The 17,718-nt window shown below is 38.3% G+C and overlaps 1 protein-coding gene across 1 annotated transcript in view; it reads left to right on the top strand.

Moving 5' to 3' along the window:
- Window positions 1-17,718, top strand: part of LOC131439588 (protein O-mannosyl-transferase TMTC1-like) — a 667,156-nt gene that overhangs the window by 556,447 nt on the left and 92,991 nt on the right. The gene's annotated exons all lie outside the window — the stretch shown is intronic.

Raw genomic sequence — 17,718 nt, 5'->3', positions numbered from 1 at the left:
GAGGTCCTGCGAAAGGGTAGAGACAATAACATTGATCGAATATTAAATTTCAGATATTTGAAACAAAAAAACGCAAATGGGTAATGTCAGCGACATAACCAGATTGACGTGAGTACGAAGAAAGCTGACATGTTTCTTTCAATATTCATTTAATGTCAAACAATGTTGAATGCATTCTATCAACATGTAACTCTCAAATCAAACTCACTCAAAATTGATAAAAACAGTTGCCGTAGTGCAAATTTATTATACACTGCTGCTCACTGCGAGAGGGGTTATTGGAAATTCGCATTAATAACCATTTACATATTAAAGGCAATGACGCAAGCGAAAACTTAACAATCTTCAATACTTTATGTTTCGCCTTCGGCTCATCAGTATATAACAGTTTATGTTGAGCTGTGATGTAACCTAGCAGTTCAACATAATCCGCTAGGCAGACATAAAGTTTCTGCTACTTACAGAACACCGAAGTGCAACGTCTTTACTGTCGAACAGTGGTCCAAAACCGGAAAAAGACGGTCAAAAGTCTGTACTTTCTCTGATTTTTAAGAGCTAACGTGTCGAAGAAGTTTTACAAGATTATATTACGCTTCATTTGAAAGTGACACCTTAATTTTTGTTAAAGGGGTAGTACCAATTTCGAATAAAAATCATATTTTTTTCACAAAAAAATTTTTGTTTTCTATCTCGTTTTGAAGAGAAAAACATTTGAAGTATTTTTGCTGAAGATATAAATAATGTAAAAAAATTATTTTTTGAGATATATTTTAGACAGTTTTTTTTAATTTATCTGCGTAGAATCTTCTTCTATTACCTAAGCAACACATGGATCAATAAGTTCCGAGACTAAAGCAGAGATGGCGCTCGTAGTAAACCAGTAACCACGTGTTTCTAGAGTATTAACCTTTGCTTGAAACGGGTCAAAATTTTAAGTCGAACCGACCAGAAACAGCTGAGTTATCGAGGTTGGAGTAAAGTCGTTTTGTAGTTTGTTTGAAAAATGGGGAAAACCGAGTTTCGTGTTTTGATAAAACATTGTTTTTAATGGGTAAAAACACCGTGCAAGCGAAACAATGGATTGAAAAATGTTATCCGGACTCTTGTCAATCAAAAGCAACGATTTGTCGGTGGTTCGCCGAGTTTAAACGTGGTCGTACCGACACAAATAACGCGGAACGCTCGGGTAGACCTGTGGAAGCCGTCACACCGAAAAATATGAGTGAAGTGACAAAAATTATAATAAAAAATCGTAAAGTGAAGCTCCGTGAGATTGCTGAGATGACACAGATATCATATGGAAGTGTATTTACTATCCTTCATGAAAAATTGAGAATGAAAAAGGATTTTTCCAAGTGGGTGCCGCGATTGCTTTCGATGGAAAAAAATGCACCCTGCCACAAGTCGATGAAAACAATGGCGAAATTGAACGAATTGGGCTTTGATCTGCTTCCCCACCCCCCATACTCGCCAGATTTAGCCCCCAGTGACTACTGGCTCTTTGCTGATCTTAAAAAAATGCTCCAGGGAAAAAGATTTGGCTCAAATGTGGAGGTCATCGCTGAAACTGAAGCTTATTTTGAAGCGAAAGATAAATTTGTTTATAAACGTGGTATTGAAAAATTGGAAAAAACGTTGGAACCATTGTATCACCCTAAAAGGTGATTATGTTGATGAATAAAAAAAATATTGCAAAATTGTTTCCATTGTTAGTCTCGGGACTTATTGATCCATGTGTTATCTACTACAAAGTGCACGTAAACACGCAAAAACAAGCAAGCTCGTGCTTCCACACGCAACTTAAGCAACATGTAATAATTTATGTTTTGTTTGCTTTTTGACAATTAACAATATTAGAAAAAGTCTAAGTGGAGCTCGATGCAATTTTTTAGGCCTTTTCAAAGTTAGTTTTAAATATTGAAAATCCGAAAAATTATGAAAAATTCAATACATATTAAAAACCTGTTTTAATTCACCTAGTGGTGTAATGATGCCTTTCTCATATCAATCAAACTATCATATATAATAATGTTGTATTCTTCAAAATTATTTTTCTTCGATTCTTAAAAGAATAATCGAAATAGATTTGTTTGACCGTCTACTGATAAAAACTATCAATTCGAAAAGATTTGAGGTCGAATTAGAAAACTTTTTACGGTTTTTCGCTCTTTTCAGTGATGGTATAAAATTTTTAACACACTTCACCATATATTTTCGGATCCGGAAGACGGATCATGATGAAATTCAGGAATTACATATGGGACCACAGGACCTTTCATTTGAACCTAAGTTTGTGAAAATCGGTCGCGCCATCTATGAGAAAAGTTAGAACACATATAATCATTTTGTGCATTTCATTTTTAAACGTGTAAATAAATTGAGTTATTGCAAAGCAACACGTTTTTTAAGACGATATGTTGATCGTGCGACGCTCACTTAGAGATGTGCGAAGCAGCTCATACCGGTGAGCAGCTCCGAACCGATCAGCTCACTAAAGGGAATCGATTCAATGTATCAGCTCATCAGCTCATTAAGATTGAACTGAAGGTTTGTTTTGAGCGCTGTTTTTTGCGCCGTTTTTCTTTCATATGCATGATCGAAATCATTGATGCACAAAGAACAATGCTATGGAAACTAACTTGTCTGCGAATTATTATGTCATATTTGAGAATATCATATTTGAGAATATCTGCAAAAGTGGCATCCCTGAATGTACCGTAGCCTACTGAGTGAGAGGTAAGATTTCTTGTTGACAATGGCTCATTCAATCTGTTAAAGAAGGGTAGATACACATTTGGAAGAACGAACAAAAGCTCATCCACACATTTCTTCTCATTTATAACTCGCTCTTCAAGAGCCGAAGATCCGTTCAGCTCGTAGCTTGTTTCCACCTTACCAGCAGGGATGCCAGGTCATTTTTTCAAAAATCTATGATCAAGACAAAATCTGTCTGGGCACGTTTCCCCGTTTCCATAATAGCTGATCGGAATCATTTTGGTAAGCAAACAATAGGTCTCACTATTTTCTACCGCTTTGTAATTTTTTATGCTAAACTGTGATCAATTTTAAATATCTGTGATCGATTTCAGAATTTGTGAAAATCTGTCATCATTTTCAGAAATCTGTGAAAATCTGTGCCATTTTTAAAGTCTGTGCAAAAGGTTGAAAATCTGTGAAACACAGATTAATCTCTGAACCTGGCATCCCTGTTTACCAGTGCGGTGAACTGGTGAGCTGCCGTTTTTTTAAAAGAGCTGTGAGCTATCAGCTCACTTTAAAGATTCGATTCACTGGAATAGCTCAGGAGCGAATTGCACATCTCTAAGCTCACTGCAAAAGTGAGTCAGCTGCATAAAGTTGCATATTTCGCTTCGGTGTAAGGTGTGATAGGTAAAAAAAGGTAAAATGTTGTATAACTTTCCCAGGAAACAACAAACCTATTCACTACCTTCAACAAAAATATGGGATTTTTTATTTCCTTCAATTATTCCAAAGAAAGTATGCATTAAAAAATAACTCGAAACAAGTTATAAATAAAAAACTGATTTTAAGGGGGTTACCATAAAAACGCTATGTAGATCCGAAACGGTGCGACCTAGGCTTTTGGTATATTTGACAAAGTAAATTATTTTCAATAGTTCTAAAGCTTTGTAGAAGAAAAAAATTTCTATCTCTTCAGAAAAAAAAGTTATGGTTATATTTTTTGTCAAAGCAGGCCATGAACAATTAGTGATAGAATCAAATTACGCGGTATATATTTGTAAATATTTTCTTCAAAGCAACTATATGCATTAAAAGAACGGTTTGGCAGCTACTGATTTATGTCCACGTTTTTATTGATTCGAACCACTGTATGTCGTGCCGAACGTAACGCTCTGTAAGTAGCAGAAACTTTATGTCTGTCTAGCGGTTTATGTTGAACTGCTAGGTTACATAACAGTTAAACATGAACTGTTATGTACTGACGAGTCGAAGACGAAACATAAAGTTAACAGTCTTACTTTTTTGCCTTTCTCACATAGAAAGGCTATACAATCACTGCAAAAACCGACTTTTGAACCGAGGACCGGAGGGCCGATTGTGAAAATAATTTCACGCTCGTTTCTCGGAGATGGCTAAACCGATTTCTCAAACTTAGATTAAAATGAAAGGTCTCGCGGTCCCATATAAAGTTCCGAAATTTGATTTGAATCGTCGGTTCCGGAGTTACAGGGTGATATGCATTAAAAATGTGAAAATAATGTCACTCACTTGTCTCAGAAATGGCTAAACCGATTTTCACAAACTTATATTCAAATGAAAATTCATACGGTCCCATTCAAAGTTCCTGAATATCATTTAGATCCGAATTCTGGTTCCAGAATTACAGGATGATATGCACCAAAAATGTGAAATTAATATCACTCAATTTCCTCGAAGATGGTTGGATCGAGTTTCACAAACTTAGATTCTCATGGTTCCAAACAAAGTTCTGGAATTTCATATGCATCCAACTTAATAGGATGATATGCACCAAAAATATAGAAATAATGCATTAAAAATGTGAAAATAATGACACCATACCATAACCATAAGAATATCCCAATTTTCATTTGGATCAAACTCCTAGCTCCGGAGATAGGGTGCTCTTTTTATTGGCTGGCGATTTTCTCTAGTTTACAGACCAAGAGAGTCTGTAACCAAATAAACCATTGATAGTCCTGTAAATGATTTGCTTAATTTTATAAAAGTCCGACTACCGGTACATTTTTTTTACACAATTCAAATCGTCATAGCGAACCGTGAATAAATTTGTAATTCATGTTAGTGTATAGTTGATCGATTCGTCATCTAACACTCGTTGTGGATAGACGAATAACCTACTACGACTAATTTCGATTTTGTTTTATTTTTTATTCGCAGTTGTCTACCTACCCAAGCTATGGGTAAAAACCGCCATAGATCCGAGAAGGATCCAAAGGATGCTAAGCGTCTGAAGCCAAGTGATGTACAGGTAAACGACCGTTTGCTGAGTAAAAACCAATATGCTGATCTGCCAGTTGATGTCGAAGAGGAACTGCAGAAGAAGGAAAAAATGCCGCCTTTCTACCTGAAGGGCTTCCCATCAACTCTACGCTCGGATTTCAACACACTGATCAGCAAAGGAGTACAGGCAACAATCCGTTTATGTACTGAAGGCTACAAAATAACTGTTCCGGCTTTGAACCACTACAAAGGAGTGGAATGTTATCTGAAGCAGACAAAAGCGGAATACTTCACACACGATATTGCCGCCAACAAACCTATGAAGGTTGTACTTCGAGGACTACCCGATATGATGGAAGCCGAACTAAAGCAGGCACTGTCGGAGGCTGGACTAAAGCCTATGATGGTGTTCAAAATGAAACGACATAATACGGACAAAAAGTTTAGAGATCAACTGTACCTGATTCATCTGGAGAAGGGCTCCATCACCATGAGTCAACTGAAAACGATTAAATCGTTATTTCACATAATCATCGAATGGCAAAAGTATAAACCGGTACATCGGGATGTCACTCAGTGCACGAACTGTTTGAACTACGGCCATGGAGCGAGGAATTGTCACATGAAAAGTCGGTGCGGGAAATGTGCCGAACCACACAATACCAACGATTGCCTACTAGATGACATCGCTGTAAAATGTGTGAACTGTGATGGCGACCATCCATCTACTAGCAAATCGTGTCCCAAACGTGCTGAGTTCACAAAAATTCGACAACAGGCGTCCCGCAAACAATCAACGCGCAAGAATGTTCCACAGAAGGATGAAGTTAATTTCCGACGGCTCCCACCGAAGAGGGATATTCGGAATTTGCCGCCACTTCCTCGCAGCAATCCAAAAGATTCAGCCGCTGGATCACAAAAAGAATCTTCCTCAAAAATCCCTCCTGGATGGGACAATAAAGAGAAGAATGCCTGGATGGACAATAAAGGACAATAAAGAGAAGAATGCCGATATTGCTATTTTAACTGAAACTAATCTTAAACCTGAAATTTCTATTTTTATTTCCAATTACAGGATTCACAGGCTCGACAGGCAACTAACAGAGGAGGGGGAGTTGCCATTGCCATTAAACGATCCATTCAGCACAGGCTTCTGTCAGCCTTTAAATTGCAACTCATAGAAGCCATCGGAATTGAGATTACAACGACGATGGGACCCATCATCATCATTGCAGCGTACTGGCCCAAACAAACCAATCTTCGAGATGGTACGTGTGCATCATTGAAGCGAGATCTGGCTATGCTCACTCGACGACAGAACAAATTCATCACTGCTGGGGACCTGAACGCACGGCATGAGCTGTGGGGAAACAGAAGACAGAATCGAAACGGATTCGTACTTGCCGAAGATTACGAAGCTGGACAATACAACATCTTCGCTCCGGATCAACCAACGCGACTTTCGAGATCGGGAGTTCATTCCATTTTGGATATATTCATCAGCAACATCGCCGTAGACAGCTCTCCGGTTGTCTTCAACGAGCTCTCTTCCGACCAATTTCCAGTAATATTGACATTGGGATCTTCACCAGAAACAGTGCCTATTCAACCTCGGAGGAACTATTATCGCACCGATTGGGTCCAATTTCAACAAATCGCCGACCAACATATTAATATCGATCTGCCACTTGATTCCCCGATGGAAATCGATGCGGCCCTATCTTCCTTCCAGCATTCAATCACAGTCGCTCGTGATAGGACGGTTCCAGTACAACATATGCCGAGTTCCTCTCTTCAAATCGACAGTGTCACCAAGAAACTCATCCGACTTCGAAATATCTACCGGAGGCAGTATCAACGAACTGGCATCCTAGATAGGAAGACTTCTTATAACAACTTAACTAGGATAATCCAGGAAAGGATATCTGAGCTTTGCAACAAGAACTTCCAGCAAAAGCTTCGAGAAATTCTCCCACATTCAAAGCCCTTCTGGTCCTTAACGAAGGTGCTTAAGAAAAAACCGAAGCCTATTCCTCCTCTGATGTCACCCCAGGACGCAGCTGAAGGAATACCTTTAATCACACCAGTAGAGAAGGCAAATGCGCTAGGCCAGCAGTTTGTGTGTTCTCACAATTTAGGACTTAACATTGTTAGTCCACATGAAAGAGCCGTTGCAGATAGAGTAGCTGAGGTTGACCAATCAGACAGCTTAGTTCCTGAGGAAAGTAGAGTCACTGCGAATGAGCTGATGGCTATTGTGAAAAAATCCAAAAATATGAAGGCCCCCGGTTTCGACAACACATTCAACATTGAGCTGAAACATTTGAGTATTCGCTCATTTGTCTTCTTAGCTAAAATTTTCAACAGGTGCTGGGAGCTTGGTTACTTCCCTTCAAAGTGGAAGTTAGCTAAAGTTATCCCAGTTTTGAAACCGGGGAAAGATCCTTCCTTTTCCAAGAGCTATCGGCCCATCAGCTTACTCTCTGCCCTATCCAAACTGTTTGAAAAGTCAATACAGAGGCGAATTCTTGCTTTCGCAGATGAACAGGATATATTTCTGGAAGAACAGTTTGGGTTCCGGAAAGGAAGATCCACCATCCACCAACTCACAAGGGTTAACAACGTCATCCAGCAAAACAAATCAGTGTCCAAAACGACTGCCATGGCAATATTGGATATTGAAAAGGCATTCGATAATGTGTGGCACGATGGCCTGGTGTTTAAATTGCATAGGTATAATTTTCCCATGTATCTTATTAAAATTATCAAAAATTATCTTGCAGATAGAGCATTCCAGGTTTCTCTGAATAATGCACTTTCAGAAAGATTTACTATTCCTGCTGGTGTACCCCTAGGAAGTATCCTAGGTCCCATCCTATACAACATTTTTACATCAGACATCCCACCTCTTCCGGGTGGTGGTGTTCTGTCACAATTTGCGGATGATACTGCCATTCTTTACAAAGGTCGTGTTATTAATGCTCTGAAGAATAAACTACAGACAGGTCTGGACGCTCTAACTGAATATTTTACAAGCTGGAAAATTGTGATCAATGCAGCAAAAACTCAGGTCATCTTGTTTCCACATTCAAGATCTCCAAAACTTGTTCCATCAGACGAATGCAGAATACGATTCGGTGATGAGGTCATTCAATGGTCCGATGAAGTTATCTATCTAGGACTCACCTTTGACAGACATCTGATATTCAGGTCACATGTTGACAAAATCGTTCAAAAATGCAGCATACTCATTAGGTCTCTGTATCCGCTGATTTGTAGAACATCTAAACTTTGCCTGAAGAATCAGATGGCTGTCTATAAACAAATCATCTACCCCGCCATTGAATACGCAGTCCCTGTTTGGCGGGGCTGTGCACGAACACACAAACTTAGGCTTCAGCGCATTCAAAGTAAGATCTTAAAGATGATTCTAAATCTACCCCCTTGGACAAGGACTAGTGAAGTACATGAGATGGCTTCCCTGGATATACTAGAACAAAAATTCGAACAATACTGCACGAAATTTGAAGAGAGGTGCTCAATCTCTGAAATACAAATAATTCAAAATTTGTACGTATTAGGTTAGGGATAGTTATAAGTAGGTAGATATTTTATTAATAATTAAAATAAATATTATGAATAAACATTAGTATGTAAAACAAGAGTAACTAAAACACCTATTATTAATAACGAATCGTATGAACAACAAAGAAAAGAAATAGTGTATAGTTGAATGAACCGAATGTCACTACGCCGATATCCAGTTTTCAGTTCCGGAAATACCGGCAATAATAATCAAACATGATAAAATGGAGCTCACTTCACTTTCTCAAATATGATTGAATAGATTTTCACGAACTTAAATTCAAATATAGTTTATCAATGTAGTAGAATTATGCAACAGAAATCCATTTCTGACTATTTTCTGAACTTTTTAAAAAATAGTATTTCGGGAAATTTCTGCTGTAATATAAAGGGACAAAATGAAAATGAGAAAGGCATCTTTACACTACTAGGTGGATTAAAACAGGTTTAAATTTTGGAAAAGTTTTCCGAGGCCCGAAGGTCATATACCAATTGATAACTGAGCAAATATCTCTGTGTGTGTGTGCGTGTGTGTGTGCGTGCAAAATTAAGAGGCGTGTTTCTCAGAGATAAACTGATTGCAATTGAAAGGTCTTCCAAGAAGTATTTACGCTATTGTTTATGTTTTCAGATTTCATGATTACGTTCCAAGTTATCCGAACTTTTATGTAAAAAATCGCAGTATTTTAACCATATCTGCCACAATTGACCTTGTTAACAAAATATGTTTTAAGAATTGAATTTTGCATGGTAATAGCTATCCAGCTATTCTAGTTTTCAGGGGTCCCAGTTACACCAAAATGTGTTTTTGGTGTAACTGGGACCCCTGTTTATATAATTAAAATTGTCAGTAATCCACCTAGAAGTGAGATTAAAGATACGATTTACGTTTATTGCGAGATAGGGAGTTAATTTCTACGAAAAAGTTTTAAATTATATTATTATAACAAAACATGCCGAAATCATTTTTATTCAGGCCTATTTGCGTACAAGCTTTACGTGGCCGATTGAGCCTATTTTTTAAATAATTTTTTTTTGTATTGGATCTCGTTGTCACCCTTTTTATAGGGGGAGAGGAGCTTCCATTTCGCTCCTGCGAGGATTGAGGGGCACTTTGTTCGTGGCTCGTCTCATCATCCATTGCCGGATCGGTGGTATTGTTGTTGATTTCTGTCTTGTGTTCGTTGCTAGTTGCTGTAGATGCGCCTTGTTGTACATTGATTGCAGTTGCTGGTTGATTGGAGGGTAAGTTGTTAACTGCAGCTGGTATACTTTGTTCTAAAGGGGACATTGATGGATTCGTTGAAGGGGATGCTTCAATGTTGTTGATGGAGGAAGCACCGTTGTGCTTTGGTGTAGTTGTCTCATTGTCCAGTTTATCACATGGCTTACCGTAGTGAAGAGCTTTCTGGCAATATTGACATGTGGTTATCTGATTATCATAGGTAACAAGTGATTTGCACGGTATTCTTGTATCCTGACCGAAAGTCACATAAGAAGGTATAGACCTCTTCAAGCGTATGCGTAATAAACATACGCCATTTAGAATACCGGGGAAAAAGTTCTTCCACTTTTCTTTTTCGATACGGAGAATCTCTGCGTATTGAGACATAGTTTTGCGATTATAAGGATCGATGACGCTTGAGGGAAGATCATGCACACGCACTTCTATAGTACTATCTTCCATATATACTGGAATGTTGTACTTTATGTTTTCGCGCTCTACATAGTGCACATTGTAATTGTCTTTTGCGAATTGAATTGCATACAACTCTTTATCAAACTGGATGTAAACAACATTATTTATCTTATTGCATTGAAGTAAATGCACACGTTTAATGTCAAGATGCATTTGCTCCTTAAGCAAACCTCCAAGTTCTCGTATCGAAGGTCGAATTTTGCACTGCCTGAAGTCAATAATAATTGTATTCTTTCGAGATCGTTCTATTGTTCACAACACAATACTGTACTTGGTTTCTTCCGTCCCGAACGTAAGCGGTTTTGTTTTATCGACTGACTTGGATGAGATGTGAAAGCGAAATGGTGCTGAACTAATGAACGTATTAAAATGGATTGGTTTCGAGATATGAAACATTGTATCGGAAACCCCAAAGTGTAGTTTTACTTCTTTTACAATTTCACCTATTTCCAATTTAAAAATGCAAAAATCCGGTCAATCCGGTCCGCCTAATTTTTTAGTAGGATAAAGTATTATAAAGCGTCCCTGCTGGCCAAAACGCTCCCCCCTCCCTTTGTTTTTTTAAGTATTCAAGACGTTTCTAAACAAAAGTTGTTGCGGTTAATACAATTCGATGTATTTGCGACTGAAAACTTATCAATTCCACACAAAAGGTTCCCGTACTACAGTAAGGGGTATTGAAGTCAGAAAAATACTCACATCGGAATTCGGTAAGCCAACAATTTAATTATTTGCACTCCAGTGATTTCAATTAAAACGAGATCGATGAATTTACGCTATTCGTAAATTAATTTATTTGTTATTCAAAATATTTTATAATTGAATCGATGAATGTTTTTGCTTAAAGGATGATGTTCGGATTGTTCGATTGTCATTTACTGATTGCTACGAACATTGGAAGCCATCAACACATTGTACAGCATTCGCCAGTCATCATAAAATCTGAGTAGGACAGATTGTTCCCAGTATGCCGCAAACATTGTGGAGTATTCTTTTTTTTTCATTCTTGTACAAAACGCCTTCCGCTGCCTGCATGACGACGACGATGATGAGCATTAACGGAGGCGAAATAAGCACGATCGTTTCCCTCCCCTCTCGGGAGATGTAAAGATGAATACATATGTCCCCTCGGTAAGCACAGAATCGAAGACAGTAGAGATTGGAAGAAACTTAAGATGATGGTGCTGTTGGGCAGCATCTATTTTTCGAAATTGATGCTTTTCGTCCCGTTCAGTGCCCGGGATTATGTTGCTTGATACATTGTTATCAGGGGAAATGTCTTCCTCTTCCTGATGGGTGGACTGGAATAAAAAAAAAAACAGAAAGAAACCTCAAGAAAAGAAGAAAGCGCCTCTACTGATTGAGCCGGTATGGATGGCACGAGAAAAAGCTTCGTTGGCAAAATTAAGGGTGAGTGATTGCTAAATTGAACCCATTTGCCATAACGAGCTAGATGAGCAAAGATTTGTAGTAATATCGCTAATGAAGCGACACTAGGACAATTTATCGGCACAATGGGAGCAGAATGGCACAGTCATGGTTTCATCCTGAAATTTGAACATCTTGAACATGCAAAACGAAAGCGTCCTTATCATCACAAAATGGTCGGGGTTAGAGTGTTACGTATCAGAAAAAAATTGTTCATCTACCGAAAATCAGTGATCAGAATTAATGCCGAAAAAAAACCGCGTAAATATTTAACTTGTTTGTATGAATCACCTTTTTAATAGTCTTCCTTTCACTAGAAGGACATAAAACACACAACCGCTGGAAGAGAAGGTGCTCACAGTTCCATTCGAGGAACCGTCATCAAAAATGTCGCCACCGGATCTAGGAAGCCTGCTTTTGCCTTAGCCCGACGATATTCGCGCGTGGGTCTGTATGTAATTTGAAATTTTTAGAGTATCCTTCTCATTAATTTCCCATGGGAGAAATGTCAGCTAATAAACCTTTCATAACGGTCCACCCGAAACAAGCTGCCAAAGCCGATGAAACTTGGGCGGCTTTTGGTCGCAACACGAGCGCGACGTTAAATTGTGTAAGCATGAGAAAAATATAGATGTACACGGCAATAGGCTGAAGCGAAAGGACTGAACAAGTGACGACAGTCAAAGGAATCGCTTTTAATTAAAGACTGTAGCTGAATAACATCGTAGCCCGTTTCGTTTTGACCTTCTTCCGCAGAAAGACTATTCATTCACTATGGTGCAAAATACTTTTCGAATCAGGTCGTTGAAATCACAACATGTGTAAGTGCGTGTATATTTTTATGCATTTTTGAATTGTCATAAGGAGTGTATCGAAAATAAGCTATCCACAAATTTTTCTTTCCATTTTATGATAAAAAACGATATTTTATTTAACTAAAAATTGATCCTTTATTGTACGAGTTCAAACATGTGCATAATGAAAACCGGATGAAAGTTAAGTTATTCCTTCACGAATTTTCGAACTTTTGATCGAACGCTCTTCATCACGTTCCGGACAAGTGCTGCATCGCATTTTTTGGACGCTTGAGCCCAAATTTTTTTGAACTCCTGCATGTTCCTAGCTGCCTTACCAGCCTTCTTGAAGAACCTCTTCACGATTGCCCAGTAACGTTCGATCGGTCGAAGCCGAGGGCAATTTGGTGGATTGATATTTTTCTCAACTAAATTTATACCCTATTCCGCAAGCCAATTGAGTGTGGTTTCGACGTAGTGAGCCGACGCTAAATCCGGTAAAAATAGTGGAGGTGTACTATGCTTCTTATATAAAGGCAGCAATCTCTTCTGGAGACACTTAGATCGATAGATTTCTGCCTTTATAGTTCCGGTAGTGTAAAAAATGGTCGACTTCGAACCACAGGAACATATTGCTTGCCATACCAGTACCTTTCGACCGAATTTCTCCACTTGAATCGACCTGCTCGCATAGTTTACATCCTCCCCAACGACGACAGTGAAATATGGTGGACCTGGAAGAGTTTTTGAGTCCTCCTTTACATAAGTCTCCTCGTCCATCAAAACGCATGCATCCGAACACTGCAAAAGACGCGAATACAGTTTCCGGGCTCTTGTTACTGCTCGCTTCTTCTGTTCTACACTTTGTTTCGAGATTTTCTGCTTCTTGTAGGTCTGCAGGTGATTTCTTCTCTTGATACGTTGGATCATTCCGACACTAGTTCCTGATTTTTTGGCCAAATCACGTCCATGTGTCCAGAACCTTATTTTTCACTTCCTTTTCATTACGCGACATTTTGAAAACGCGAAATTTCATCCGCACAAACAAGTAAACAACCGAAAGCTGACAGCCAAACGCATAGCATGCTGTGATCTGATCATAAAAAACCATCACAAATACATGCGTACAACACAAGTTTATTTTCGATACACTCCTTATGACCAAAATGTGTACACTGGAACCTCAATTTACTCGCAGGATCAAGGGGCGGTAATTAAATCACACAGATGTCTCTTTTTACGCGGGGGATACGTACCGCGTAAAACTAACGGAAAAAACGTGCTTAATCCACCTAGTAGTGAGATGATATCTTTTTTTTTATCAATCCGCATGTGTTTTTTGCATGAATATTCTTCGGTGTTTTAGTTCTCATGACATAATATTAATGACCGTCGTTTTAAGACGCAGTTTGAGATTTTAGTCATTCCGACATTGCCGTGTAATGTCGAAACTGCAAATCGGATCGAATTTGAATTTAAACGTGTGACAATCAATTTAACATTCCATGAGATGCCTCTTTAGAGTGTACGGTTATTTACGGTACTTCTAGATCCGGTTTTCAGGAACCAGCATATCCTAAAAAGATTCGTATAGCCGTAAATTAATATGACGATTGAATTGCAATAGTGTTGAGTCTTCTATATCGGTTTGAATATTAAAAACTCATCACCCTGTAATTCCAGAATCGGAAGTCAGAATTGGATACAATTCATTAATTTTGTATGGTACCATAAAATCTTTAATTTAAATTTTTATTTTTGAAATTCGAAAACTTTGAGCTTTGAAAAACGATTCGATACTGGAACCGGAATTCGAAAATCGTTGTTGCGGAAGTCAGTTAAATTCACCTGAGAAGCTGTATAGTTTACATTTGATGCAAAATGTTTGAAAATCAGTGTAGTCATCTTTGAGAAATCGTAGCGCGAATTAAATTTTTGAATACCTTCCGAATCGAAAACTGAATAACACTAAAACTGAAATAAGTTTATTTGGTTATTGACTATCCACAACTACAAACACAATTAATTTATGAGCAATTGCGCAGAAGTGCCTAGCAGATCATCAGACTCGACATTCTCCGATTTGGATGAAACTTTGCACATGGCTTCAGTATCTCAAACCATAAGTTTTGAACCGATTGAGAGGTCAATCCGACTCACGACTTAAAAATCAGTCGTACTATTTTATGTATGTATTTTTGCATTTCACAAAAATTACCTTTTTCAAATTGTTGTAACTCGAAAACCTTTAATTGTACAAAAATGGCATTCAGTAAGAAGTTGTAGGGAATCGTTTGGGCACTCAAAAAAAAAATATACACAGAAAAAAATTTTTGATTTTTTTTTTTCTCAATAATCACAAAATAATCAAAAAAAAAATAAATAAAAAAAAATCAGGGTGTCAATTTATTTTTTTGATAATTTTATTTTAAAGCTGTTATTCTAACCTACAGATTGATGGCTATCCCATCCGTGCCTTTTGAAAAATGAAGATGTTGCAGCTAACACAATTTGCGTTTTTTACGAGGATTTCCAAAGTTACGCGTTTTTTGACGTGAATTTCCAAATCATTCGGTTTTCTTGTCGTGAATACGACTTACTTTACTATGTGGCGCCTTTTCAAAATAAGCCATATGGAAGAATGGGCAGAACTTAATCGTTAATATCTCGACTTGTATTAATGGCCGCATCATAATTCTTTCACTATTTCAACAAAAATATGATCAGGATTTTAGGATAATATTTTGAGCAGTGTGAGATAACCACAAACAACTCAAAAATTAAGTTATTTGATAATTAAAAAAAACGCAGAAAACTTTACTTTTGCTTGGGTTTTTCGCGCAAGGACGACGATTTTGAGGTAGTCAGGCACATATCTTCAACTGAACGTTATAAAAAGGGAACCGTGGTCGAAAATCGATCATTTCTTCTTGTGCGTTGGATGAAAGCAGACGTCGTGGCGAGAAGACGCATTCAAACAGCGGCATCGGAGAGCGCAACTTCTGCGTGGTTAAAAACCTCAAACGTTCAGGTCGTAGTTCTCATTTGCCTTCCGGTTGTCAAGGCGAGAAGACGCATTAAACCAGCTTCGCTTCATTTGGCACTGCGAGCGGATGTGTCGGTTTGCTCGCAAAGCTAGTTTCAATTCAAACAAGAACGATTGCATCAGCTGCTGATGGTTTGCATTGGAGAGAAAGAAAACAAGAAACGAAAAGTGGACAACATTATATAAAATCAGCCGTTCTAATGGCTCTAAATGTTATTTAAAGAACTATTAAGATTACTTCTTTGCAAATCGAAGGTAGAAATCATCAGTTTAGTGAAAATCCAAAGTAATTTGATATGCTTCGTGCACTTTTCGCTGTGCGAAAATCTTTCGAGAAAAATGTTCCGAACTGTGCTTAATATCATAGAGAATTCCACAATTTGGTCCTTCTAAAAGGCAGAAATGATTCCTGTACTGCACCTTGATAGATTCTTTCTATGAAATATGCACATCCGCTTCAAACAAAAGAGATTGCATTATCCAGGGTATAAAATACAACCTTCTGAAAACCTGAAATGAATCCCGCGACTACATCATTCAGCTGCTGGTCGTTTGCATGCGAGTAACAGAAAATATACTTTTCATCGGTTCTAAAAATGAAAAATGATAACCCGAAATGAAGTTGTCATCCTTAAAATTTTATACGTAGGTATTTTTGTAGTCGTTAGAACCGCTCTTTTGAACTTTTGATCTATTATGTTTATTGTTCGCTCCGTTCGCAGTGTGGCTTTCGCTTCAAACAATTGCGGAAACTTCATTAAAATATAAACACAATGTAGAGAAGACATCTACGAATCGATAGTTCTAGATTCTATAAAATCTATTTTCAATCAGAATAAGTGTCGTCACTAATACATACGAAGTTCGACTTCATGGGTGCCACGAGTCGGTGCGGAATGTTAGCGTCGTAGGGAAGGGAACACAAGCAGGTGACAGATTTACTTCGTGCGCCGATCGCCAACCGATAAGCAACCGATTTGTTCGGAATTTTGCTCGTGGGAATAATTGTCGGTTGTGTTAAAAGTTACAGAAATGGAAACCTTTGGTTTTTTTTCAGGACCCAAAGCATTTTAGAAAGATCTAATGAGATTTTACTTGAAATGGGGAATTTAATACTAAAACAATGTATCAAAATAAATGTGTATTTTTAAAGTGATCTGCCCCTTTTTGACACCAGTCCTACGTAAATCTCGCGGTTAAGTTGCTAACATTACCTGGTACAAATTTTTCGAACACAGTTTTTATTACACAAATTGTTTAAATGACAGAAAAAGGCTAATAAAATTGTTCTCCTTTAAAACATTTAATATAATCTGAAAAGTGAATCGAAATTATTACAAAACAAAATAGTAACAATTTGTAAGTTGAATTGAGCTATACCAACTCTATTGTTATCACTTCAGTTGATTACGTGCCATTCGTTTGCTAATTATATCTTCCTCGGACAAAAACCAAGATCTAAATCTTGTTAACATGCTTAAATCAGAATATGGCCCCTCATCAGCCAATTTCCCCTCGTTCGCATCGTAGTTTTTCCGTGCAATGCGAAGATTGTACAAAATTGGCTCCGAAAATCCAAATGCTCTGTTCCACCCGTCGTTTCCTTTTCCTCTCTCCTCACAGCAAGGAAGTCAAATATGTGCTCGGGAACACCACTATGGATGGCGGTCAGCCCACACGAATTTATCTGCAAGTTAATTTCGTTTTATCTTCTCTGGCATTACAACTCCTGCTGAGCAACCGGCCAAATGAAGCGACTTGTGCTTCCCCGTCGGATTTCCGCTCATCCCCCGACACTGCCTTACCTACTCGACAGTGGGACGAGCAAAACGACTAGAACTACTACTGCTAGTATTCCCGGTCGGACAGAGTCGTTTGTCGACATCTGGAAGTGGGCGAAAGTTCATTGAAATAAATTGAGAAACGTGCAAACCTCGCACCTGCACGAGACGACCAACGATATTCGATAGGACGCAGCATTTATTGAGTACGTATTTATTGAAGCGAAGCTAAAAGTGAGTGTGTATTGCACAAGATGGGATTCCTTTGCCTGAAGGCCGTATCAGCAAAGCCGGAGACAGTTCAACTGGCTTGGAGACGTGCAGAAACTTCCTCCCAAGCTGTTCGTCGGTTTCCCGGGGAAACCCACAATCGTCGTTATCGAAAGGGAAAGTTTGCCTCTGACATGGCAATGATTTGAG

Source organism: Malaya genurostris, chromosome 3 (assembly GCF_030247185.1).
Source record: "Malaya genurostris strain Urasoe2022 chromosome 3, Malgen_1.1, whole genome shotgun sequence".
NCBI lineage: Eukaryota > Metazoa > Arthropoda > Insecta > Diptera > Culicidae > Malaya > Malaya genurostris.
This window is presented reverse-complemented; position numbering and strand designations above follow the sequence as displayed.